We start from the raw sequence: 25,294 nt of genomic DNA on the forward strand, positions 1-25,294 counted from the left end.
GTGATGAGCTGTGTAAGCCAGAGACTGTGCCTTGAAGCTGCCTCCTGGGGCCTGGGTAGGACGTAAGAAACCTCTGCAAGTTAACAGCTCAGAGGGAGAAAAAGTCAAAAGCATCTTGGGTTGAAGGGACAGTCAGAGAAGAACAACTATGCTTCTCAGTGGGAAGCCCACTTGTGACAACTCAAAATAACTTTACAGGCATTTTTATGAAACTTCAAGGAAGAATCCAAGATGTGTCAAGGCAGTCAAGAGTTGATAAATCAAAATTGGTTATATTGTACTCACTAGCATTAATTTACGATCTGTAACACGCCATTGATACGATCTTGAAATCATAAGGCTAAAATTTATTGTCTTCAATATTTATAACGCCTTTAATCTCCATCCCCCATCCCTATTTTTTCTGCAAGGTCTAAAATTCCTCAACTGAAGATTTTCTTATGGAGGGCTTCTCATTTGTGGTTGGGGAGGGATCTGCCTTTGGTTGACAGAGGTTCTGAATAGCTGGGTACAACAAGGTTTTACAAGAGCAGGTTCAGTGGTTTTAATTTTCATTTAAGCTACAGATATTCACTATGATGCATAGACTGTGCCACCAAAAACAGAACAAAAACTAGACCTATTTATGAAGAAACTGACCTTTCCTAAAGTTCCAACATAAAGTAGTAGAGTAATTGTCATGAATTATGATAAATATATATAATGGGTTATTACGCAGCAAGTTTTAAAGTGATGTTTACAAAGGCTTTAAAAGCATAAGGAAATCTACACACGTTATTATCATGTTAAGCCAGAAAAATAGATTGCCAAGTTTTATATGCGATGCTAAACTTACATAAGAAAAAGTTGAAAATAAAGACTAGAATTTAATGTTAAAGTTTTAACAGTGATTAGAGAGTAGGATTACTAATGAATAGTATGTTCCCTTTTATATTTTTCTAAATTTTCCAAGTTTTCTCATGTATTATACTTTGTTAACTCAGAAAAAAAACCCGAAACATTTGATAAAATAAAGTTCAAAAAAAATCTAAAATCCGGGTCAGAGAATGCTGAATTTCTCAGATTCCATAGGCATAGTTGTAGAGCATCTACAAGAAAGCTAAAGACAGCAGGTTCTCTATTCAGGATGTAGAATGGCCTTTATGGTATCGTTTATGTCATAAATGTTGCAGTATTGCAAGAAGACTGTCCCTTTTTCCCCTCACTTATGGTCAGATTGAACATGTATGTATGTGGTTAAACAAGTTGCTTAGCTCTTAAATAATCAAGTAATTTATTATTCATAAGTAGGCAACTATTGGCTAGTTTTTTTTATTTGATTCGATTACATTTTACGCTGGATATTTAGACACATAAGCCATAACTTAAAGGTGGGATTTCCCTGAGTGTCAGTTGAACTCTCCACCTGCATTTTACAGCTGAGAAAACTGAGGCCCAAGAAAGTTCGTCATTTGTCCCTAGGATGGAAATCCAATTAGTAAAAGAAGGACTAGACTCCAGCAGTCCTGATTTGGCAGCTGACAGGATCTTATAGAGCAAAAGATAACAGATAAAAAAGTGATTAACATAATTTAAAAGTTTGTCTATTCAATAAAGACTGCTTGAAATAACTCACCATTTCCTGGTAATTAAAACAAATGTCTACAAAAAAGGCATGTATTCCTGCTCAGAGGAAAAGCTGGGGAGTAAAAGACTCAGCTTTTGTGTAGGAGATAAAAATCATCCCAAGCATCCATGATTCAGATTCAAACTGCCCCCAGTAGATTGGGTTTTGTGGTCCAAGGTCTTTTATTGTGTAAGATTGGTTCACGATGACCTGGGCAAACAAAGTGCACCTTGATGTCCATAATGAGCAGCGTAATGACCTGGGATCTTAGAAAAGCAAACCCCCGGCCCACCTCAGACCTACTGCATCGGAAATTCTAGAGATGCAGGTCCAGCACAGTGTCTCGTAAGAAGCCCTGTGGATGGTCCTTGTGTACCCTAAGTGTGAGAGCTACCTCCGTGTGAATTATTTCCTTTTAAGAAATGTTTTCGGTGACATAGGCCAGAGCTCTTAAAAGTCACTAAGACAGAGTGAACCTAGTAGTCTAGTTCTTGCAGATTCTGATAAAATACAAAATGTCCAGTTTAACTGGAATTTCAGTTAAAGAAAAATTTTCTTTTACTATAAGTATATTCCATATAATACTTGGGACATTATAGGTGTATATATACTCGTGTGTGTATGTGTGTGTGTGTGTGTGTGTGTGTGTGTGTGTATACATATATACATATACATGTATATGTTATTTATCTGAAATTCCAACTTAACTGGGAGTCCTGTACTTTTATTTGCTAAATATAGCAACACTATCAGCAGCCTGTTCTTCTACAGGTGGACTCTGAGAGGTAGGAGAAGCTGTCAGTTTGGTGGGACTGGGTAGCCTCTTATTTTGATTCTGTAGCAGGCGAAGCTGGGAAGAAAGCACTATGTAATTCATGCCTCTGGCTTTTATAAGCACTTGGCTGCATGCTGTGATTTGAGAAAACAGTAATTACTACACTTAACATCACTTGTTTATTTTGTATCACAGAAAAAGATAATGCCTTTTCCCCCTTTTTAACCTAATAGCCTATTAGGAAAGCACGAGGTGTCCTCCCCATTAGTCCCTCCAGGGAATTCTGGAAAATTGGGCAAAGTGAGACAAAATAAGATGGAGGTCGGGGAGGATGATTTGTAAAAGAGCAGAATGGCAGCCAGCATGTCTTGAATGACAGAGGGCTAAGTTTTGGCTCCAGCAGTGTGTGGTGTGTGTGTGTGTGTGTGTGTGTCTGTGTGTGTGCACACATTGGTGCAAGCATGGGGGGATCCATGAAAGAGTAGAACGCTAATACTTATTAAGTTCCTGCTGGTGTCAGGCATTGTGCATGAGTCTTTACATAAATTACATTTCATCTTGATGTTGTTACAGAAACATTCTTTGAGAAAGGAATGTTGGCAACAAGAGAGTCAGCTGGATGTCAGTGTTCCCTCCCCCCGTCTCCTGCTGCTTCTTCATGAAGCCGTTGTGTCTGTCTTGCCCACTTAGGTAAAATAACGCACCTGCCTGTATTTATTGCTCATGCCCTTCCTTCAAAAGACAACATGAATAGCTTTTAAAAAGAGAAAATCTGTCCTCAACTGTAAAGAGTTTAGAATTAAATTCTGAGGTTGCCCTGAGCCAGAATCTTCTAACAACCAGCTACTGAAGCCTTGAAGGAGTCTGTGAAATGCAATAGGAGTCAAGAGAGACTCGGCTGAATGTGGCTTATGCATTTCATCATCCTGTTGAGTACCCTGACCCACAGACACTAATTTTAAGTCCCTGGGAAATTATGGCCACCGTATTTCTTATTAACTAGTTTACATAAATATGTGTTTCTTTGTCAGTCATAGAAATAGTTTATATTCTGAAGGGATGCTAAGGATTAATGAGAAAGACATAAACAGCCAAATGCCAATCCCATCCCCTACCTCTGAAATGCATGATGATTTGCGATGTGAGAGTGATTCATGTATGGGTCAGCACCAAGACCAAATGGCCTCTTCCACCCTCCAGGCCCCATGTCAGGGCAGGAGTTAGCAACATGGGAAAGGGCTTGCAGTCAGATTTCTGGCAGTGCCCAACAGTGAGTAATACATTTTTATGGAATGACAAGTGAACAAATGGCCATGTGGTGGTCTCAGGGGCAGTGGCTGAACAGAAAGGGGAGAGAGGGACAAGGGGCCTCGCTGGTCAGCCCTGCTTTGTTGATTTAAGGAAGCGCAGGTCAGGACTCTTCCACCATTTGTAACTTTCCATACAATTTAACCTATATATTGTTATCTGTCTTCAAAGCAGCCTCCCAAGCAATTAGTTTAGCTGCAATTTGGTGATCGCTGACACAGCGCCCACAGTTTTCCACTAGCCATTAACCAAGCAGCTGTGTAGGGGGATTTTCTTTTTCCTAAAGTGATTCAAATGTAGGAATCACTTTTGTAGGCACTCAGATTGTTCTTGTTATTTCACCTTCCCTATCAAAGGTGCTTCATTTATTACTATTATTATTATTATTACCATTATTTCTAACTGAAAGACAAAAGATTGCTTAACATAATGATTTTAACTGGGTCTAGATAGAATTCAATTTAATCTGGAAAAAACAGTGTGAGAAGTAAGAACAATCGAAAGTTTCCAGGAAGCTCATAAAATATAAACTATTTTTTAACTTGTTGCATGCTACTTCTACTAAATAGATACATTGGTATTTAGAGTTAATTAGAGGTAAAATGTGTGATAAAGTTGATAATATTTTTAAAATACATATTCTTGTCTTCTATATCAATGACAGTCTTGATGTACTTGTGTGTGCTTGGCTGTATATGGATTTATATATGTAAATAATTTCCAGTAAATATATACACAACCATATATGTTTATATGTTATATATGCATGTAAGCATATACATACATACATATATGTTTGTAATGTTCTTGCACATTGTAGTTGCTCAATAAATAGTAACCATTATTATTACTGAGTACAGCAAAACCCCATCGTTATCTGGTAAGTGGAGTCAAAAAATACAAATGTGGGGTCACTTTGTTATGCAGTGAATCTTAAAAAAACAGGTTTTTCAGCTGGTCTACAATGTTCCCCAAAAGCCCACACAATTAAATAAAAAGAGTTTAACTTCTATTGTACCTACAGAGCATACTGTAAACTAAGATAGTTCCAAAAGCATCCCTTCCTCCTGCATTTAAAAACTGGGGTGGTGGAGGCCCCAGAGCCAATCACTAACCACATTAAATGCTAGCAGGCATAATCATAGGGGTTTATTTTATATTGTATTCTGATAAGTTGAAGATTATGATTCATGCATATTATATGTCACCAGAGCATTCGAATAACTGGTTGCCTCATTTCTTAAACATGTAATACAAATGAAAGATTTATTATGATTTTATTAAAAGTATATTCTAATTTTTACCCTTAGGCTATATCAACATGGCCTCATTAAAACTGGATGCAAAGTGAAAATTCAGTTAAAGAGGCAGTTGGTGTTGTTAGACCTACTGTGGCATAGATGGTGACGGCCAGGGTTCAGTTTCTCGTGCTAGCCGGAGTCTTCCAAATGCAGACAAAAACCCCAGTAGCATAAACGGCAACGACCAAGTGATGCCAGGAAGTTTTTCTAACTCAGAATCGGAACTGAGTGGGTACGTCATCATACATGTATGGTGTGAAGGGACCTCTCTGTTTTTTGTTGATATACCCAAACAATAGTTCTGTTTTAAATAGAGGCATTTATCTTCTTTGAAAAATCAGATGAGACGCTCTTATTAAATATTGCTCATGTTGCAAATTCTGTGGGGGGAAAAAAAACCCTACATAAACAGTTGCTAGGGTGATTAAAATCACATATTATATACAAATTAAAACTATTGACCATTTAGGAAAACAATTACAAAGCTCTACAATGTATTGGAACAGAATTCCATCAGTGTTTTCTGCCTGAGCCAAAGCAAAATGACTCTTTTGATTCCTACAGCTCATTAATTTCCAAGCTGGGTTATTAAGGATGATAACATTTAGTTTTTCAGTGTGTTGGGTTCTCCTCTCCCTTTTGGTTTTTAAAGAGTAAGTGTACGTTTTACATCTAGGTTGTGGATAGTAATTTCACAGCTCTGTCTGTCTTCAGTACTTTATATATTTGACCTTGAAGAACAAGCTCCAGTATTCCCTCTCGGACAAACAGAGACGAGTCCTCAAAATCAACCTTTGGTTCCAATGAAATTTTAAGAAATACTTTCTCCCCTAGTCCCTCACACTTTATGGGTAACTGAGCTTTCTCCCCACTATCTCAGAACGGCATTGTAGAGCCTGAGAGGCAGGGAGGTGATGAGCAAGTCTGAGGAGCCAGCCATCCGGGTGCAGATCCCCAGTCACGCACTTACTCCTCTGCGTGACTTTGAATAATTACTTCATCACTGAGGGTCAGTTTCCTCATCTGTAAAGTAAGAGTAACAGACATAGTACCAGGCACCTAGTAAGCACTTAATAAATATTAGTGTGTGGGGAGCCGGCCCTGTGGCTCAGGCAGTTAGAGCTCCATGCTCCTAACTCCGAAGGCTGCCAGTTCGATTCCCACATGGGCCAGTGGGCTCTCAACCACAAGGTTGCTGGTTCAACTCCTCGAGTCCCGCAAAGGATGGTGGGCTCTGCCCCCTGCAACTAAGATTGAACACGGCACCTTGAGCTGAGCTGCCACTGAGTTCACTGAGTTCCCGGATGGCTCAGTTGGTTGGAATGCGTCCTCTCAACCACAAGGTTGCCGGTTCCACTCCTCAAGTCCCGCAAAGGATGGTGGGCTGCGCCCCCTGCAACTAAGATTGGACCTGGAGCTGAGCTGCACCCTCCATAACTAAGATTGAAAGGACAACAACTTGACTTGGAAAAAAGGCCTGGAAGTACACACTGTTCCCCCAATAAAGTCCTCCCCTTCCCCAATAAAATCTTTAAATAATAATAATAATAATAATAGTAGTAGTAGTAGTAGTAGTAGTAGTAGTGTGTGTGGAAGGGAACATTCCAAAAATCTCTGAGGAGCTACATTTTGGTGGAGTAGAAAGAGGGGTGCTTTGGAACATAAAGTGATTGATTGTGACATTTTGGGCCTATAACTAAACATCTCTCTGGGCACTCACTTTCTTCTAGGTAAAATGGGAAATATAATTACCTTATGCACTTGTTATAAGGAGAAAATAAAGTAATGTACTATGGGCTGCATTGCTGAGAGAGCATGGATTTTGGCATCCAACAGAGGGTTTGAATCTCAGCTCTTCCACTTACTAGCTCTGTGATCTTGAGAAAGTTACTCTCTTTCTGTCTCTTTAGTTGATAAACAGGCACCGTAACACCACCAGTAGACTTACCATGTGGATTTAGAGTTAACGTCTATAAAGTTTCCAATGCCTAGTAGGGACTTGATAAATGGCAGATGAATTGTTTTGTGAAATATTCTGTAATCTATGTAGCACTATGAGCTGCCAACCTTGGCATTACTATTTTCTGGAAGATGGGCCAGTAAGCTCTTGCTACAACCGCCATCTGCAGCCTGCAGAAACCTTCAACAGTTACTACTTCCCAGGAATTCCAGGTGTGTGTACCATGAAGTTTGGAACTTCAAGTTCTCATGATTTCAAAGTCTCAGACACACAATGTCAAAAGAAGGCATTGCTTTAAGGAAAATGGCCGCATCAGGGATCTGCTTTCTGCAATGAGTATCAGCAATCCAGACTGAACATACAAGGAATGAACTCACACAGAAGACTCAGGGGAGGCAGTCTAGAGCTGGCTCAGCCACTCAAAAGCACCATCAGAGACATGGGCTCCTTCTGTCTACCTAGTACTTCTTCCTCAGTGTGTAGCTTTATTCTTCATGGCTCCTGTGCAGACACATTCCAGGAAAGAAGAGGGGGGTGGTGGGACAGCAACTTCCACTTGTGTCTCAGAGACCAGAGATCGGTCACTTAGCCACCCCTAGCTGCAAGGGAGTCTGAAGGGATTATTTAATTGAACATATTATTGTTCCAAATGAAATTGGGATTTTAGTAGTAAGGAAGAAGGGGAGCTGACACTGTCTGCCACGGTGGTCTGGGCTCCTGAATGGTGTGCCCGTGAGAATGAGCTGGTGGTATCTCGAGCAAAGCAGAGGTCTGTGCAGGTTGTTTCAGAAGATGACTTTGCATTGAAAATGCAAGTAATTCTGAGATGCAGACTATCTTCCTTGTGTGTGTGTGTGTGTGTGTGTACAGTAAGAACAGATAACATGAGATCTACCCTCTTAAATTTTTAAGTGAACAGTACAGTATTGTTACATGTGGAGTAAGGTACTGTTTGCTTTCCTTGCTTTCCTTACAGGAAAAGGGAATGTGAGTCTATAGTTGAGAGAAGCAGTTCATAACTATAGTTACTGGTGAGGTTTGGTTGGTTTGGTTTGGTATAATCACTTTTGTTTTTCTGAGGTGTGCAGCTGCCTCAGGTGTCCAGGCTGACACACTTCTCTCAGCAGCTCTTTCCTCGGGTCCATGGCCAGAGGTCTGTCTCCCCAGAGACATTCCCCACACCAGCCTGGCCCCATTCTAAGGCTCTATATTGCAGTTCATGGACATCCTGCTGAGCAGAGTACAGCAGGCCGTGCAACAAGCAGCAGCCCTGCATTTCGGGGTTGCAGCTGCTTTCTTCAATGTGAAGAGGGGAGCGTTTGACTACAGTACAAATTCTATTCAAATAAGTTTGGCCTAACTTGACACAGGCCATAGGTGTTGCTATGAATTCTCGGCCTGAGAAGGAAAGATAAATCAAATACATAAAACCAAGACTGGCGCCGTAAATACAGAAAATAAATGTTACCATCCATAACAGGTCTGAGTGATATAAGCCCATGTAAGAAAAGTGTCTATTGTTGTTTGCTTGAGGGAATCTCAAAACGGAGATGGAGTCACCTTCTTGATACAAAAGTGGCCCTCAACACAAGGGAAAATAAAAAGTGTGCTCTACTGGCCTTGACCCAGTGGCTTAAGTTTTTACATTACTTAGTCTTTTAAGGTCCCTGCTATATTATGGGTGTTATATAGAGTCAGTGACCTATTGGTTAGACTTTATCTTCCATAACACTTGACCTTAAATAAATTTATCTAATTAACTCTAGCAAATTCCACTAAGTTGAAATTTTTCTAGCAGTGGAAATTGGGCTTTCTTCCTGTATCCGAGGACCTGGCATGATGCGGGAAGCTGAGCACAGAGCAGGCGTCAGTGAATGTTGGCTCAAGTTAATGGAGAGGATTGGATGTGGGAATGAAGGAGGGGAGGGTCTGAGCAGGGCAGAGATGACAAGGCTCTCTAGGGGCAAGCACTGGCAGCTCTGAGGAAATGAGATGGCTGCGGAGAAAGGGCACAGAAAGAAGCCTGGAGCAGCCCCATAGAAAATAGGCATCCTACTGCGTGCTTTTGGCAAGCGTCAGGCTACCCTGTGATACCATCAAAGTGGAGAGCAGGAACCAAGTGTGCGATGCCACAGGAAAATAAAGACACCATGAGGAGGATAAATGTTTGTCACCAGGTCCAGTCCTGGCATCTGCTTTGGATTTATTTTTAAATAAAGTAGGTCTTATTAAGGTAATTAGCCTAGCCATGAGAGTTTTGTCATAGATTCTGGAGTTCCCAAGGTAATAGAGCACATGTTGAATAAAAAGATAATTCTAAGCCTCCATGTTTCCCTAGGGCCCTTTTTTAGTACATGCTTCTTGCCCAAATTCATAAGTGTTGAGTTAATGTAATGTTTTAATTGCCCTTGCTCCTCTGTATGCAGTGATAAAATGCAAGCCATAACACTGATTAATTTTACATGTTGTATACATGATACAAAGTCTTTTCCATCTTTGTTTTTAATCATGCAATACTTTTAGAGTATTTTCTTTTTAAATTTTGTCTAATAATGAAGTGTTGATACTCATGAATAACAAAATGTTTGCCTTACCATTTCCTTCTTCCCATGTCCACTCCCTCTGTCTCTATGAACTAGTATTCCTATGAAATTAGACCTCTGAATCAGAAACATTTATTTATTTAAGGAGATTTGTAATATAAATTTGATATAAAGGGCCAACACCTTGTGCTAATTCATTGCATTGCATGTACACACACACACACTCATATATATATATACAATTACTGAATTTATCCAGTCAGAACTTGTGATGAGAAGATAATTAACCATCTTCCTCATTAGAATGGAAATGCCTGTTCTGGGTTCTCTGAAAAAATTATTGACAAGAGCACAAATAATTGGCTAAGCTTTGGGGGAAAGCAATGTGGTGGCACATCTCGACCTTTTAAGTGTGTATGCTCAATGACCAGCATCCGTGCCCAGGAATCAGTCCTACGTGCACACATGTGCAATGAATGCTCAGCACTGCCGTATGGCTTATAGCAGCCAAAAGTTAGTGGAAAAACTAAAAGTTTATCATGAGTGAAGTGAGCAAGTAAAGTACAAGACAGCCACGCTGTAGATTATTCTATACCCACTGAAAAACATGATCAGTGTATACAAGGATAGTAGAAAGACTGCCAAGACATGTTAATGAACAAAGTGGTGGTAGAAGAATGCACGTGGTGTTGTCTCCTTTATATGAAAAATCTATACATTTCTATATGTTCATATACATTTGTAATTTTGTAGAAAGGAGATTGGAAGGATGCACACCAGATGTCAATTCTGGTTACTTCTGGGAACTAGAAGGGTTGAGCGTGAAGAGGACCTTCAGCATTTTGCTAAGATAATCTTTATAATTTGAATCTTTTACAATGAGAATGCTTTCATGTATTTTGGGGTAATTTTTAAAAACATCTTGGATCTTACCTGCTTCAGGTTTAAAAATAAAACAATTTTTACTTTCAAATAATAACCAACATCTGTGAGTACCATGAGTTGATATACAAGGAAGAAATATCAAGAAGACAAAACAGAAGTAAGGGTAATTAAATGAGTTGTTATAGCTAGATGTGTTACCAGACAGCACGCATGTATGCACGCACACACGCACACAAACACACACACGCACACACGCAAACACACGCACACACGCACACTTACGCACTTTGTTCAACTTCATTCAGTCATTTACCCAACTGACATTTATGATGTGCTTACAACTTGTCAGTGCTAAAGTAAATATGCAAGTGTATACACATAAAAATATAAACACTGGGGAAATAATGAACCTAAGATTGAATTGATGTTCTATTAAAGTCTACCAACGTTGTGGGCATACGAAGGGAGTCTTCATGTATAGGGAGGGAATGAATTCTGTCTAAGATTGATACTGCAGTCGCCAAAGGAGGAAGGTTTGGGTGTTGCAGGGGGAGTGAGAGAACTCAGTCTTTAGGTTTTAATCTGTAAGATAACTGCAGAATGACCAGTTATACAGAGAGATACTGGGAAGGAGAGTTGATTCAGTAGGTTGGTGTGACCCTACACCAAGAAGAAGTGTAGAATCTGATTTTTAAGTTACTTCTCAACTTTACCAAGTAGGATTCTGAATTTCAATTTCAAGGGAGTTATTCAGTAGTAAGTCCCATTTAACTTATAAGTTTATAAACTTATTAAAATTAGTAGTAATTTGGAAGTAGACATTTTGCAAGTTCTGGCAGGCAGAAGGAAAGCAGTGTCAGGGCTGAGCCCCAGGCACTACCCGTTCAAGAGAGTCAGACGTACCAAGATGATCTGGGGCTTAACTCTTTCCACATTTCAAGTTTGTACCACTCTTTATAAGGAGACAGGACTTATAGAAATGTTCTATTAAATGTTTTTCACACCCACGTTATGCGTGAACAGCTAGCTTATATTGAGGCCCTACCATGTGCCTACGCCATACCAGCTGCATACATAGACTCTCTCACTTATCTTCAAAATCGTCCTACAAATATGTATAATTACCATGTTACGATGGAGGAAATGAGCGCAGAGGGGTTAGACAAACTGCCAGTGACATCATATAGCACAATTAAGATGCCAAACAATGTTTGTCTCTTTTTGAAGCCAGCGTACTATCTTCTAAAAGAAGATAAAGAAAAGCAAGATGAAGACCAAGAAGATGGGAAGGGAGGGAGAGAGAGAAAGAACAGGAGGGGAGGGGAGGGGAGGGGAGAGTAGAGGAGAAACTATTATCGATTACATTGCTTTACACATTTAAAATTGAGGACTGGAGAAGTTAGTTGAGTTTGCAAAGGTCTCAACTAGCAAGTGGTAAAACCCAGAACAAAGCTCACGTCCTAAAAGTACTCTTCCCACATTGCCACTGCTGGCTCTCTAATGTCAGGAAATAATGAAAAACCTGACAATGATAAACCTGACAATTCATTATGTACTCATTTTACATCTGTTTATTTTCTCTAAACCAATACTGGATGAATAGAAAACTGATGCAAAATATTTTTTTTTATCTCTCCCTAATAGAAATAGTTTTTCTCAATCAAGATATAGTGCAAAAGTGAACAAACTATGTATTATACATTCAAATTACACAGAGCAATAAATAGTTCTCAAAGGAAATAAGCAATGATTTTCAAAAATTCAATTGACATCCCAAATTAGATCTACATAAGATCAGCCAATTAACTCTGCCAACAACTCTTTGTATTTTGCTGTTCTCACTTGCATTCTAAAATTTTGTTTATACAATTACTTCAGCATCATAGGGGAAGTAAACTCATTTCTGTCTTTTAGGGAATAATTGTCTTGTTCAAAGGGCAGCAATTCTAGCCATGAATATGAAAAAGATGCAAAAGAAGAATAACCATTAATTCCTTGTACTATGAGAGAAAATTGCTTCAGGTTGCAAAAGAAAGAAAAGGTTAGGAAGATTAAGTAAAAATAATCTAATCATTTTACTCAGATAAATGTCAGAGGAAAAGGAAATAGAATTGGCCTCTGGTTTCTCCTTCCTAAAGCAATAACCCACAGAGCTGGGTGGAGGAAGAGTCAGCAGTGTGATAGATTCTTTATGTGTAAATTCAAGAATGTCCATCATTTAACATTGGGGAAAAGGAACAATGTTGTGTTCCCACCTACATATCTTCAAAACCCCCTTTCCTCAAGTCTAAGTCAGTTTGCCTGAAGAAATTATCAGTTACAGAAAAGTATTTAGGAACCAGTATGCTCACATCAAGGCCTATTTATAATACCGTGTTTCCCCGAAAATAAGACCTAGCTGGGCCATCAGCTCTAATGCATCTTTTGGAGCAAAAATTTATATAAGACTTATATTAATAAAGTCTTATATTATTGTAAAATAAGACCGGGTCTTATATAATATAATACCGGGTCTTATATTAATTTTTCCTCCAAAAGACACATTAGAGCTGATGGTCCGGGTAGGTCTTATTTTCAGGGAGACAGGATAGCAATAATTACAAATTACTAAATTACAACAGGAGAATGACTCAATAAGTTATGGTGCACATATATGCCATATTTCTTTAATGCCATCAGTTGCAAAGCACAACCTTATTTTACAGGCTTCTTTGGGGGAAAAAGACAGTATATTAACGTAGTCACCGAATAACCAACATTACAATTTACGTGTACCATTTCACGCCCTTATAATTGAGATTGGAGTCTTCTTCGTCTGCTCTTCCATAATCAAGGTACATCTGAGTCCTGTGCTCTGGGCGTCTTGTGTGGTTCACACATGGCTTAGCTACCTCAGGCCCGAATCTCAGTCCCACTTTTAATATCCTTGTGATTGGCCTTTTAATTTCTAGGCATCTGAAAAAGTGTCGAAATACTGTCTGCATTTCCTCTTTGCTTAAATGTGTAGTTCTTCATTCTTCTCCTGCATTACACCATGTATTAAATAGCTTTTCTTCAAAGCAGTCTGGAAGTTTTTGACAGAGATGCTCAGTGCCTGAGTGATAGACCATCACAGAGCATAAATCAGGCCCAGCTTTGAAAATACTATGCTCTTCTCTAAAGAATTTCGCAATTTCTACTGCCTTTAATTCCGTTACTTAGGGTAGTATGGCAGGCTTCCTTCTGCATAAACAATAACTTTTCCTTTCAAAGTCCCATCGGATTGTGATATTTTTGAGGTCATTAGGAAATCCTTAGGAATCCTCATTTAAGTTGACATGCAAATATGCTTGGTGTTGCCAAGTCAACTGAGATGATACTGACATATACAGATACTTTCTACTCGTAGGTAAGGTCATATAGTCTCAAGGAATGATGACTGTTTTACAGTGTACTCCTCTGCCTGGCCACCTGTGTGCTCCTTTGACATTGATCAATTTGCCTATACTAATTTCAAAAGCATTCAAATATTTAAGGAAAGATTCTTAGAAAATAAAAAATATATATATCACTAATAGGGTATCATTCATGTTAAAAAGTTATATTTAAAGAATTTTCTATCACAAGTGAAAGTGCTCACCAGCTGTTGGACCTGGGATTTGTTACTTAACCTCTCTGTGGAAGTAATACTATCTATAACAGAGGGCTGTGCTGAAGATTAGATGAAACGAAGCAGTGGTTCTCAAAGTGTGGAGGTCCCTGGACCAGCAGCGTCAGCATCCCCTGGGAATTTGTTAGAAGTGCACACTCTCTAGCCCCACCTCCAAGTGACTTTGATGCATGCTAAAGTTTGTGAACCACTGGGGTATTCAAATCATCTAGCACAGTGTAATCATCATAGCTACCAGTTTCTAAATATGTAGCATGTGACAAGTGTTAGGTGTTTTACATACCTAATATTACGTAACTATCACAGTAATCCAGTGAGTATCGCTGCATTCATTCTATACATGAGGAAACTGAGTCCCAGGGAAGCTAAGGAGCTTACACTTGTTCTGTACGCAGGTTTCTCGTTTTGAGACATCGGCATAATAAGACACAGATTCAATCATTTTGTCAATCCCATGCTTGTCAGTCTTGTTTTGTTTCTCACCTCATTTTAGAGATTTAAAAAAGTGATTCCCAGAGAAGGAAAGGGATTTGCCAAGAGTCAAATAGTTCATGGAAGGACCTGAAGTAGAACTGAAATCCTGAAGCGTCTCGCCCGTGCTTGCCATCACACCAGACTGCCCCTGTATTCAGTTTGGACGTTCTGATTGCAAAGTAACAAATGGATATACATGAAGTGTCACTCGCAGAATATGTGTTTTGTTCCAGAGGAAAGCATTTTCTTTTCCCCTAGAATACTCAGGACCTCAGATACATGGCAGGACATTTCAGACTGTTCTCTCCAGGACTCACTTGTGTTAGGATTTATATTGTTGACATTCCTTACCTATTTAGCTTACTGACTACATCAGACATCCTTGCCTCCTTGAAACCAGGTATTATTATTTCATGCCCTAAAGAGAAAAACACTCTGGTCTTTTGATGTTATTGACCCCAGAATCTTCTAATAAGTTACAAAGTGTTAGCAGCTTTCTAGTGGTAGAATATTCACCTAAAAAGCAAAATATGATTTGGGGATCCCCCTCAACCCCATTTTTCATAATTTTATCACATATTCAATGTATTGAATTTTTTATTTACAAATTAAAAGACGGGCTACTTGTGTAGGCTATCCCAGGTCCCAGTCATAATTAGATCTTTAATTTTTTCCAATAAGTCTTTTAATCAATAGATTATTAGCGTTGCTCTTGATAGAGATATACACAAGCATTTATGTGATTATATAGTTTAGGATTTTATAGAAAAACAGAGTCTGTACACTTGGTGTTTTCCTGGAAAACCTCAGCAATCTGGGGCCAGGACAAAGTGATGTTTTGCTCTTTGAGGAGGAAGCTGTGCTGTTTGATCAGTTTTCAAACCAGAAACTCATGGACTGTGACATCGAGTTCTGACTTGTTCCCACCTATCGCTGTGACTTCTCACAGCTTGTTGGCCCCCAGTTGGGGACACTTATTTCTTCATCTATTAAAAACTATGGTAAATAATTGCCTGATTTTAAAGTTTGGAAATGAAAAGAATTCTATAACTTTATTAATTTAGGGCAGATGCACTTTATAAACTCCTCCCATCCCAAACCTTATCATTTTCCCAAAAAACACATTCACTTTTTGCTGCTGATAAAGAACACAGTGGAGATGTCTAATTACCACCTGACCAGGATAACCAAATAAATGGTGCCAGCATTTAAAGTATGGCACAAGACTACGGGCTGCCATCGATGTATTAATTACTTCGGTATATTCTCACAGTACATACAAATACCATATGCTTCTTAGAAGTTTCTACCAGTAAACCATGTGCTATAACAAAGTGATACTTTGTTCTTTTTGAATTGTGCCATTTAGAAAAGCAATTCTAAAATTTAATTACCACATAAGAGGAGTATACTACCTGCTTTCTGTTTTTCCTAATTATTATATCAATTCATTTGAAAAACTAGTCACATCAGTAGCACTTCATGTTTTCTAAAGCATTTCACATACGTGATTATTTGGTTCTGACACGGACGCAATAAACTAGTGTCATGGATGCAGGGCTGCTCATTCTACAGATGAGAAAACTGAGTGAGAGTCTGACCTATTCATAGTCACAGAGCAAGTTTTGGCTCAGGTCTCCTGATAATGATCCTTTTCAAACTTTAGCCGTCCATCAAGTCACTGTCCCTTCCACTGATTATTTCCACTAACAAATTGAATAAAGAAAAGTTTCAGTTTGTGGAAAGCCAATAAATGCGAATTTGAGAAAACAGACTTAATAATGGAGTTCACATGAAATTACAAAAGGGGGAAAAAATCTTGTAGCCAACCACTAATCTGGTCTCAAATTTGCATGGGATAAAGGCGTACCAACCTCGTGATACTGGTGACTTCTGGGGAGACGGGAACCGGGTGAAATGCAGGATTTAGGTTTGTCTGTAATATATCGCGCAAAGGGGGCAGATGTGGAGGGGAGACTACTAAATGGCTGTCATGTTGTTTGCGTATAGGTGAGCCGAATAGGTGATTATAGTGTTGGCAATGAGAGTGGGGTGAAGGACCATAAAGGACATTTCTTATTCTCCCCCCAAATTTCTAACTGAGTTATAGAGATCAGACAAACAGTGATCAAAGCCAGCTTTCTTACTGACAAGATGTGGGTAAGTGCACTTGCATCAAATATGTGGCCACGCTAGCCTTTCTCACATTTACCTCTTAATTAGACAGGCTGGCTTGCCCAGGTACAGGTATATTTGGACAACCACAAGCTTCCCACACAGACAGACCAGCACCCCACAGGCATACACATGGAAGGGCAGAAAACACAAGAAGATAAACTGACCATACGAAAAGAAACTCTATTTTTTGTTCATTTGTTGCTTTCTGTTTTACATCCCACATATGAGTGAAATCATATGGTTCTTGTCCTTTTCCTCCGGCTTATTTCACTTAAAAGAAAAAAGAAAAGAAATTCTGGAAGGGGCTAAGTAGAGCATGGTCAATTCCTTCTCTAGACTCGCCAGTCAGATAAGCTCTGCCCTCTCCCCTGGGAAGACACTGGAAGTGTTCCCGCCATACTTTTCCTTGCTGAGGAATGCACTATTCCCTGCTCCATGAAACATGGAGAAGTGTTGGAGGTAAAGGGTTTCCCCCTGCCATTAATTAAGATTTGGGAGCAAGTGACTAGTATCCCTTACAGACAGGCAGCTCTCCTAGGCTCAGTGCTGTTGGGGGGTGCCTCCTTTCCTTAGCGAGGCATGGTGACATGTCGTTTTTGACAGCTCATAGACTTTTTATTTGCTTGTTCCCTCCTCCTTGGCCAAGTCCCAGGTAGATGAGGTACTGTGAAACTACCACTTCTCCCCAGTTTGCATCTATGGAATTGTTTTTGTCTTCCTTTCATCAGTCTTACTGTGCATGGTGAATAATAGCAAGGACTTGGTGACATAATTATGTAGATTTCAAAGCAGAAGGACATTCTGCTTTGACATTTACAGATGCCATTTTTCCAATGCATGTACATATTCCTCTGGCAATATCATAAGATTTCAGGCACCACTGTTGTCACATCAAGAACCTGACTGGAAGCCACTAGGAGCTCTCCCTGGCTTCCTGGACTCAGTCCTTCTGGCTCAGTCTCAGCTCAACCCTTTCCTATGAGATTCAGAGTGTTTAGTCACATGAGTGGCTGCTAACAGCATGGCTCTCAAGTCAAAACGATAATTGAGAATTTTACTAAATGAACTTTCTTTTGACCAAATAACATCAATTATACCTTTCCAACATGCAATTAAGAAATACATTCTCAATTTTCTGCCACCAGCAGTCGTTCAGAATTTAGAGAAGACTCCCTGAGTCCCACTAAAGTAATCCACCTGATATTGACTGAGGAAACACTAGGTGCCAAGCACAGTAGATAAAGGAGGAATAACACAGGGTTCCCATCTTTAAGAAACTTGCAATCTAGATAGGGAGAGAATCATAAAAGCGAATAATTACGGTATAAAGTGGAACATGGGGAAGGAGAGATAAGTTGGTGCAAGAAGTGAAGAGACTTCAGTGCTAAGCTAGAAGTTTGCACTTTAGCCACTAGCCGTTCACCACAGGCTGCTAAGAAAAGGAGCAGCTGTGCAGATGTGTGTTTCAGGACGCTTACATTTAGGGTCATGGAGAACCATGGGTAGAGGAGAGAGAGGAGAAGCACAGCAGTGATCTGGGGGAAAGGTGCCAGGAGCCCAGATTCAGGCAAGGAAAAGATGAAATGGCCACTTTCATTGTTTTTAAATCGTGTGTAGAAAACATGAAGTTCTGGAACTAAAGATTAGAAGTGTTATGAAGAAATAATCCTGGTGGTTGCTAAAACTATCATGGAATTTTAAATATTTATATATTTAATATATTTTAAATATTTATATTTAAAATAACTTAAAATACCAGGAAGTGTAAGATGACTACATACACTCAATAGAAAACTGATTCTACGTCTGCGAAACCAGTTTAACACACTAGCACTTTATATGTTTACCTTTAATCCAATAATGCTTACATTTTGTAATGTACATTCGTATTATAATTTATGCTTACAAGTCTGATCAGCCCACAAGGTTGTAAGATCCCTCCCTGAGGACTTGTTCAATTGTTTGTCCCCCTCTCCCCCCACAACTGCCTGCCACAGGGACTTAGTGGTGGTAGAGATTCAATATTCATACAACATTGGTCGTATTTTTTATTGAGTACCAACCAGGTTCCATGTCCTGGGAATCCATCAGTGCTGGAGAGACTTCCATAACAACATATAATAATCCCTGTCCTTCCTGAGCTGACAGTCCGTTGGAGACATAGGAAATGTCCATACCATGTGAGGAAGCTTATGTCAGGGGAGGTATGGGCGATGCTAAGCACATCCAGAGAACAGCATCTAAACTACACTTTAGGGGGCAAGGAAGTCAGACTAAGAGCAGGAGGAGTTAGACAGGTGCCCAGGAAGCAAAGAGTGTGCCCACAGAGGGAAGCACATCTGCAAAAACCAGGAGGACAGAGGAGAGTGTCATGCATTTGCCTACAGGAAAGCGGTTCCTGAGGGTTTGGGTGCAGAGAACCAGATGGGGATGTGGAGGGGTGAGGGCAGGATAAGCCAGGCCCGGACCATGAAGTTCCCTATATAACTTCAGCATAAAGTAAGCACTCGAAGTGACTGAACAAGTGAATCACTGAATGTCAGCTTGCTTTAACATTCTAGCTACCCAAATCAATCTATGGATTCATTGCAATCCAATTGAAATCTCAATATGATTTTCCAAACAGTTTGGCCAGATGGCTTGAAAATTTATACAGAAAAGAAAACACATTAGTCAAGACAATTATGAAGAACCATGTTGGAGAACATGCCATATCTGAAATCAAAACTTATTATTAAGCCACTTGAACAGTATGGTTTTGATACAAAGACAGATAATAGATCCACTAAATAAAAGCAGAGATATATGTATGGGGACATGGCCTTTGATAAAGTCTGCATTGCAAATCACGACAAAGGGAGGACTCTTCAATGACTGGTACTGAGACTATTGATTTTCTATAAGGAACAGAAAATGGATCCTTATCTCTTATTATACACATAAAATCAGTTACAGAAGAATTAAAAAGCAAAGCATGAGAAGCAAAAAACATTTAAATCTTTTATCAAGAAAATGTTGTTGAATATATTTATGAACTGGAGCTAGAGAAGAATTTCCCAAACACAATACACACAAAAATCTCAGACTACAAAGGAAAATTGATAAATTTGAGTATGCTAATTTTTTACTTCTGTGCATTGAAAGGCACCATTTAGACTTATCAGTGTGATCACGTCTTGAGGTATATAAATGTCTAATCACTATGTTGTACATCTGAAACTAATATTATGTGTAAAAATGATTAGAGACAGAGTGAGAAGGGAGGAAGCAAAGAGGGAGGGGTGGAGGGTGGAAGAGAAAAGAAATGACCGGAAAAGGAGCTCTGAACAGGGAAAGATGGTGTGAACCTCACTAATCAGGGAAATGCCAATGAAAACCAAGGTGAGATAGCATTTCATACCAACCACTATGAGATAGCATTTTATACCCACTAGACTGACAACAATTCAAAATTCTGACAATACTAAGTGTTAATGAAAACGTGGGGGCATCTACACATTGCTACAGGTACTAGCAAAGTGGTATTATAAATACTTTGAAGAACAATTTGGCCATAAAAAGCTAAGTTTAAACGTCATATCCCACAGCCCAGCCATAGCAATTAGGCCGCTACCTAAGCGCCCGAGAGCACCTCTCACAGTTACCCACAGAGCCATGTGTACGTGATGGTTATTGCGGTATTGTTTGTGATGGGAAAAAAAAGGAATATATCAATTGTGATTGAGTCCTACAGTGGATTCGGTCATAAATGGACGAAACATTTGCATGTGTCAAAATAAATAATTCTCAAAAGTATAATATTGCCCAAAAAAGTAAGTTGTAGAATCATACAATAAAATATGATTTATTTAAATTTAAAATATGCAATAATGCTACATATTATTTAGAGTCACTTATATGTGTAATTATATTTTTTTTTAAATATGTTTAATGGGCAAACTGCAAATGCTCAATTGTAGTTACTCTTCTGCAGAGAGGAAGAGGGGGATTTGATCTGGGAGGAGTGCGCGGACAGCATATTGTTTATTTTCAAGCTGGGTGATGAGTGGTACACAGATGTTTGCTATATCATCCTTAATGCCTTTTTAAGTGCCTGAACTATGTCATTATTTTTTGTAAGCCTAATAAGCTCTCTTCAGCTATTGTTGTTTGAATCCCAGGTTTCTTAAACATGTTTGTTAACATTTCACACAAGAAGGATTTTCACATTTCTTATTCCATTTTACCTTCCTAGTAGCATTATTCTAGTTGGAGGACAAAGAGAGACAGATTAAGTGACTTTCCTGGGCCAACTAATTGAATGACAGAACCAGGACTGCAACCAGCTGTTTCACCCTCAGTATGGCTTCCAGCAGCCCAGCTGCCACTCAGTGTCAGGGAAAGAACCGGTGCCATGGAGACAGTCTGAAACAGCTTGATTGAAGGGAGAAAGGGGCTTCAGATCGCTCTAAGTAGTGCTCTCCAGACAGAGCAGAACAGATCGCATGTTTCCATTGCAGATGCTGACGGTCAGTGGGGTGAGACAGTGTGCCGCCCACTTGGGCGACTGCAGAAATGCATCGACCAGGTCTGGGGAGCCTGTGCCCTCCTTCTCCTCGTATTTCAAGGCACTAATTCTAACAGTTCTTGTCACTAGCTTTGCAATGTTCCCCATCCCCACTCCGAGCATGATTAAAGATTGGTCTCTTTAGGTATAAAATATTGTGTCTGTTTGACAACAGCACCCCATAAAAACAAATTAGGTGAGCTCAGTAGTAATTCAGGTGCAAGATGTAAAATGAACCCGGCATTAGGCAGAAAGACACGATAATGATTTCAAAGTGAAATTAACTTATGGACATCTGGGAAGCAGCCCTTTTTAATAGCTCAAGCACCTTTCACAGGCAAACAGGCTTCCCTGGCAGGCAGGCCCTGATCATAAGGGATCAGAAAACCACCACCACCATGGAAAACTACAAATGTGCATCAGAAAGGCTTTTCCATTTTTGTTTAGCAAAGAGGAATGCAAAAATACATCAATTGATGATGCACTGAAATTCTTGTTTGCTGACACGTTTTCATAGCTATTAAGCTTGTGGAATTAGTCACTATGATGCATTCAGCTAGTTCATATGAACTCCTGAAAGGAATTACATATTTGTTCATAAAGTAATTTATAGTGAATTATTAACAAGACTTCAGTTCAGTGCATACACGTTATGAGCAAATTGAGATCGTCCTTCACTGAGCAGAATTAGCGTGGCTCCCCCGGACAGTTCCACCATTTTGAATGAATGGATTAGCCACTGCTTCATTGCTGAGGAAGAAATCTAGGGAAGCTGTGGCTTGCTTTTCTCATTGATTTCTCTGAGTTTCCATAGTTGCTGACCTTCTGTTATGAAAAGCATAAGGGTAGCTAGACTATTTAGCACTAAACACTATTTTTATTGAGGGCTATTTGTTCATTGCTTCTAAATACAACTAGAATTTCACCTGCTTCCTGGCTTCACATACAACTCATTTGTTGTACCTTTCCGCTGAATGCAAGGCTTGGGTACCCAGCGGCCTACTCGGTATCTCCATTAGGATGTGTAATCGATGCCTCCCTCAGTCTTACCATGCCCAAAAGAGATCTTCTCACTCTCACTCCAGAACCGCTTCTTTAGTATTCTTCTCCAACCGGTTAATAGCAACTCTGTTCTTCTCATTGCTCGGGCCAAAAACGTCATCACTTACCCTCCTGGACTCCTTTCTTTCCCACACATCACATCTACATATCCCTACATCCAATATTTCAGGAAATCCTCTTATTATCTATCTTCAAAACACATCAAGAATTTAAATACATCCCAGCACCTCCTACACTGTGACCCTGTTTTAATCCACCATCATCTCTTGCCTGGATTATTTCCGTATTCTCAAAACTCCTGTCTTTCCTTCTGCCTCGTCTCCCCCTTTAGTTTATTCTCAACACAGCAGTTTGTGTTTCTTTTAACAGCTAAGGCAGATCACAGAACTCTGCTCAAAAGCCTTTAATAACTTTTCATCTCAGTCAGTACACAAGGCAGATTGGGGTCCCCCATACCAAACCCACCTCATCTATTTCTGTTCCCCCCCTCACTAGCCTTCTTGAATAAATCCATGAAAAAAAGAAAAATAGGTTATGTTTCTAGGTCTGAAGGTTAGCCTAGTCCTGTGGAAAGGGCACAGGTCCAGGTTTAAAATCCAGCCCCATCACTTAATAGTTTACTTAGCCAAAGTAATTAATTTCTTGATTTTCTCATCTGTAAAATAGAGATCACACATACAGTGATTATGACATAAAATACATTATATAAACCGCCTGCCATATATTTTGTGATCATTACATGGGAGCAGCTTTTAGTATAATTTCTTTGTCTTTAATGGAGATACTTGTTTATCATAGTATAGTTTTATGGTTTATGTAGGAAAAACCCCTATTTGAAAAACTTTAAATAGCAGCCGTGAACACTGTTGAACATGTCACCTCTCACAAAGCCTCTTGGTATCTGTGATATAATACACTTTGCTAGTTCATTTATTCAGCAAGCATTTATTGAACACCTACTTTGTGCCAGGAGATATGGTAGTGAACAAAACAGACAAAATTCCTGCTCACAAACCTCAGGGCTGTTAGTGCAAACCAACAGAAAATAATTAAGATAAATGAGAAAAATACATATGTATATAGTATTTGGAGGTAAATGCCAAGTGAAAACCATAGAGCAGGCAGGGAAGATATGAAGAGTTGGGGTGAAATCTTGGATAGGAGAGTGAAGGATGGCTACATCTTCTACGGCTCAGGCCATTCCTGGATCCCCACCCACCCTGAGCATCTCCCTCTTCCAGAATCCTAAACATCAGCTGCCCCCGAGGCTCTGCCCGCAGCCCCTTCTCCAGTTCCCTGAACTCTCGGTGGGTAACTTCAGGACACACTTTGACAGCGTCTTTTATTTCCTCCCAGTGACTGCTTTCCAGACGTTCACTGGTCAGGGCAGGCTCCCTCTGCCTTTACTCCTGGGCATCTCCATGTGGACACACAACCAAAGTCTGTGCGTCTGCAGTGAACTCACGCCCCATTGCCTTTGCCCAGGCCTCCTTCTCACGCTGCCTCCGAGGCTTGACACCAGGGGACATCAGCTCCTCCGTCTGCTTCACCCGCCTTAGCGATTCAGACCTGCAGCCTGTCCGACCTACTCCCAGAAAGTCTCTCAGCTCTCCTCCTCCTCCTGTTCCTTGTCTTCATGTCCTCTAACTCAACGTGGCCTCTCAGGTGAAACCGCCTTCTAAAAACTTTTTTCTGTCTCCTCCTCTCAACTCCTTGTTCACTCTGCTGCCAGATGAGTGTCTTAAAAATGGAGTTTTGATCGTGTCCCTCATTTGTTCCAAGATGTTCGTTCTCCTTTTGCTTTTCACGTCATCCTTAATCCTGGCAATAAACATCCTCCCCAATCTGAACCCAGGCTTCCTTTCCATCTGCATCTCTGCAGCCCACATTCCTCCCCACTGCTCAGACCTCTGTTGGTTTGGTGTTTTTCTGTCTCTCCCACAACTCTCCCAAAGTACCACTCACTCCAGCCTAAGTCTCCACTCACAGTGGCCACCATCAGAAAAGCCTTCCCTCTCCCTTCATTCAATCAAAACCCTGCTCATCATGTTAGCCTGTGGTCCTCGGTGACCGGGGGGCACTGCTGGGGTTGCACACGCTAATCCGTTTGGGGCAGAGTTTCGATAGAAAATCCCATTTCTGTTTTTTTCATACTGAGCTTTACTGATATGAAACGTGCAAACTGATGCTGACGGCCTCACGTGGGTATATATTAGAGAGGAGCTATTCTGAGGGTAAGAGGGTGTTCCCCGAAACAAGGAGTGTTGGGGTGCTCTCACTCTTTCACAGTTTCAGCATACTGTGGGAAATTTTACTCTAAATGTGTGCCCAACGGAGTGGTTTTATGGATCATATTATCAGAAAAAGGAGAATTGTATTGTACTTGATACTGAGATGAACAAAGTCTTTTTATTGCACAAAAGTTTGGTAAAAAGAGCTGGCAAATTCAAAGCTGAGATGGCATTTTTTTCTTTCAAAAGAGATACGGTTTGTTTGTTTTTTATAATCTCTGGCCTTTTCTGTGAGGAAAAATAGCTGTCAGGACCCTGTTCCCCTTCAGATACTTTAAAATAAACAAAAGTAAATATACACCTTCAGCAAAGGTGGTACTTGGATCGTGAGTAAAAAAAAATATTTGTTCATATGAATTTTGCTATGGAGACAGCATTTAAGAGTGGAAGTTTAGAAATGTTTTCATTGTTATAAGGTGTTATTGCTGATGTAATGTGTGTAACCTATTAAAATGCCTCATCTGACACTTTAAAAACATGTAATTTAATTATCTAACTGCTTTAAATTTTTCTAGAGTTTCAATAGTTTTTTGAACCCATTTGTATATGTGTGTGTTTGTGTGTGTGTCTGTGTGTGCGCGCACGCTTGCACGCGCACCTCACACCAAAACCTTCCAGTTTGCCAAAACAACTGATTAACATTCAGTGAAGGTACATACGCAGTGAAGGTAGACAATTTTTAAAAAAACAAAATGGAAAACTTTAGCATAACTGGA

At 39.8% G+C, this 25,294-nt stretch overlaps 1 protein-coding gene across 3 annotated transcripts in view; it reads left to right on the forward strand.

The window, feature by feature from the left end:
• The window catches only part of SCHIP1 (schwannomin interacting protein 1), a 669,685-nt gene that overhangs the window by 324,242 nt on the left and 320,149 nt on the right, over positions 1-25,294 (forward strand). The gene's annotated exons all lie outside the window — the stretch shown is intronic.

Source organism: Rhinolophus sinicus, linkage group LG01 (assembly GCF_036562045.2).
Source record: "Rhinolophus sinicus isolate RSC01 linkage group LG01, ASM3656204v1, whole genome shotgun sequence".
Lineage (NCBI taxonomy): Eukaryota > Metazoa > Chordata > Mammalia > Chiroptera > Rhinolophidae > Rhinolophus > Rhinolophus sinicus.